This window comes from Emys orbicularis, chromosome 12 (assembly GCF_028017835.1).
Source record: "Emys orbicularis isolate rEmyOrb1 chromosome 12, rEmyOrb1.hap1, whole genome shotgun sequence".
Lineage (NCBI taxonomy): Eukaryota > Metazoa > Chordata > Testudines > Emydidae > Emys > Emys orbicularis.
In genome coordinates this window covers 41,979,814-41,983,047 of record NC_088694.1, presented here as the reverse complement: position 1 = coordinate 41,983,047, position 3,234 = coordinate 41,979,814, and the positions used below count along the sequence as shown (strand labels likewise).

Below are 3,234 nucleotides of genomic sequence, written 5' to 3'. Positions count from 1 at the left end.
AACTCAACATTAACAAGTCACCGGGACCAGATGGCATTCACCCAAGAGTTCTGAAAGAACTCAAATGTGAAGTTGCGGAACTATTAACTAAGGTTTGTAACCTGTCCTTTAAATCGGCTTCGGTACCCAATGACTGGAAGTTAGCTAATGTAACGCCAATATTTAAAAAGGGCTCTAGGGGTGATCCCGGCAATTACAGACCGGTAAGTCTAACGTCGGTACCGGGCAAATTAGTTGAAACAATAGTAAAGAACAAAATTGTCAGACACATAGAAAAACATAAACTCTTGAGCAATAGTCAACATGGTTTCTGTAAAGGGAAATCGTGTCTTACTAATCTATTAGAGTTCTTTGAAGGGGTCAACAAACATGTGGACAAGGGGGATCCGGTGGACATAGTGTACTTAGATTTCCAGAAAGCCTTTGACAAGGTCCCTCACCAAAGGCTCTTACGTAAATTAAGCTGTCATGGGATAAAAGGGAAGGTCCTTTCATGGATTGAGAACTGGTTAAAGGACAGGGAACAAAGGGTAGGAATTAATGGTAAATTCTCAGAATGGAGAGGGGTAACTAGTGGTGTTCCCCAAGGGTCAGTCCTAGGACCTATCCTATTCAATTTATTCATAAATGATCTGGAGAAAGGGGTAAACAGTGAGGTGGCAAAGTTTGCAGATGATACTAAACTACTCAAGATAGTTAAGACCAAAGCAGATTGTGAAGAACTTCAAAAAGATCTCACAAAACTAAGTGATTGGGCAACAAAATGGCAAATGAAATTTAATGTGGATAAATGTAAAGTAATGCACATTGGAAAAAATAACCCCAACTATACATACAACATGATGGGGGCTAATTTAGCTACAACGAGTCAGGAAAAAGATCTTGGCGTCATCGTGGATAGTTCTCTAAAGATGTCCACGAAGTGTGCAGAGGCGGTCAAAAAAGCAAACAGGATGTTAGGAATCATTAAAAAGGGGATAGAGAATAAGACTGAGAATATATTATTGCCCTTATATAAATCCATGGTTCGCCCACATCTCGAATACTGTGTACAGATGTGGTCTCCTCACCTCAAAAAAGATATTCTAGCACTAGAAAAGGTTCAGAAAAGAGCAACTAAAATGATTAAGGGTTTAGAGAGGGTCCCATATGAGGAAAGATTAAAGAGGCTAGGACTCTTCAGTTTGGAAAAGAGAAGACTAAGGGGGGACATGATAGAGGTATATAAAATCATGAGTGATGTTGAGAAAGTGGATAAGGAAAAGTTATTTACTTATTCCCATAATACAAGAACTAGGGGTCACCAAAAGAAATTAATAGGCAGCAGGTTTAAAACAAATAAAAGGAAGTTCTTCTTCACGCAGCGCACAGTCAACTTGTGGAACTCCTTACCTGAGGAGGTTGTGAAGGCTAGGACTATAACAATGTTTAAAAGGGGACTGGATAAATTCATGGTGGCTAAGTCCATAAATGGCTATTAGCCAGGATGGGTAAGAATGGTGTCCCTAGCCTCTGTTCGTCAGAGGATGGAGATGGATGGCAGGAGAGAGATCACTTGATCATTGCCTGTTAGGTTCACTCCCTCTGGGGCACCTGGCATTGGCCACTGTCGGTAGACAGATACTGGGCTAGATGGACCTTTGGTCTGACCCAGTACGGCCTTTCTTATGTTCTTATGTTCTTATGTCAGTCTCCGGAAATCACTGGGGTCGATCCTGATTGACAGCAGAGAAAAGGAGAGCAGAACTTTGCTCTTTGGCTCTAAGTGTGATAACACATTTATCCAGGTAACCACTTTGAAATACAGCTGCACAAAAAGAGCAGAGATGCGAGCCAGCCTCCCTGCACACACACTCAGTTTGCGCTCCCACCCCTTGCAAATATACAAATTGTGCAGGGCTCATTTCCTCCAGCAAGGACACATATGCCCCCACACCTCCCCCTGCCCCCCTCATGTTCTGGTTGTATCATCATACAGGCATTTTATACTATGATTAGCTCCTAGAGGTCATGAAAAATGCTGTGTGTGTTCCCCCTGCTGCATTGGAGCCTGCACCCCCAGAAGAAAAAGGTCCCATATTCCATTGCCCACCCCCCTGACCAGCCAGTCCCTGCAAGCTGGGGCCAGAGCAGAACCCCCTACAGCTCCCTGAGCAGTGTCCTCCTCAGAGCCTCCTTCATCTCCTTGTTTCTCAAGCTGTAGATCAGTGGATAGAACAGTGGGGTCCACACCGTGTAGAAGAGAGTCACCACAGGTGGAGAAGGCCTTGTGCCACCTGGCCCCAGCTGGCAGCCTCAGCACAGCCCTGATGACTAGCCCGTAGGAGGCCAGGATGAAGAGGATGGTGGCAAAGATGATGAGGGAGCTCAGGGCATAGCAGGCCTGTTCAGTCCGGGGAGCTGAGGTACAGGAGGTAGCCAGCAATGGGGCCGGGTCACAGACAAAATGATCCAGGGTGTTGGAACATCAGAAGGAGAGCTGAGAGATGAGGATGATGGGCACTACAAACCACAGGAAGCCACAGAGCCAGCAGGAGGCCACCAGGGCCCAGCAGAGCTGGTGGGACATGAGGACGGAGTAGCGCAGGGGGTGGCAGATGGCCAGGGACCTATCCAAAGCCATGGCCGAGAGGAAGAGGCACTCGGTGGCCCCCAGGGAAAAGAAGAAGTAGAACTGCACAAAGCGGGCCAGGAAGGAGATGGGGATGCCAGGGGACACCAGGTCAGAGAGCATCCATGGCACCATGGTTGTGATGTAGCAGATCTCCAGCCAGGTGAAGTTCCCCAGCAGGATGTACATTGGCAGGCGTTGGAGGCGGGGATCCCTCAGCACAGCCCACACAATGCACAGGTTTCCTGCTAGCGTCCCGGCGTAGGCCAAGGAGAGAAGGGCACAGAGGATGGTGTGGCTCAACCAGCCCAGGGAGGGGAAACCCAGGAGGATGAACTTGGTCATCGGGATGGTATTGTTGGTCATATTCATCAGGGGGCCCCGCAGCTGAAATGATCAACAGGACACCAAGGTTCTACCCAGAGCTCTGGGAGGGGAGGAGTCATTAGAGTAGTAGGGAATAGCAGACACACACACACACACACACACAGAGTTACTGTCAGTATCTCTCTCATACATATCACATTTCAAACTCTGCTTGGGATCTGATGCTCAAGCTGGGTTTATTCTGCCTTTGGAAACCCTCAGCACCAGATAAAGATCCTGCATTCTGGCATTCAGCT

General features: G+C 47.4%; 1 pseudogene; it reads right to left on the bottom strand.

Moving 5' to 3' along the window:
• Positions 1-2,139: 2,139 nt before the first annotated feature.
• LOC135887194 (olfactory receptor 11G2-like) lies at positions 2,140-2,983 on the bottom strand (annotated as a pseudogene).
• Positions 2,984-3,234: the final 251 nt, after the last annotated feature.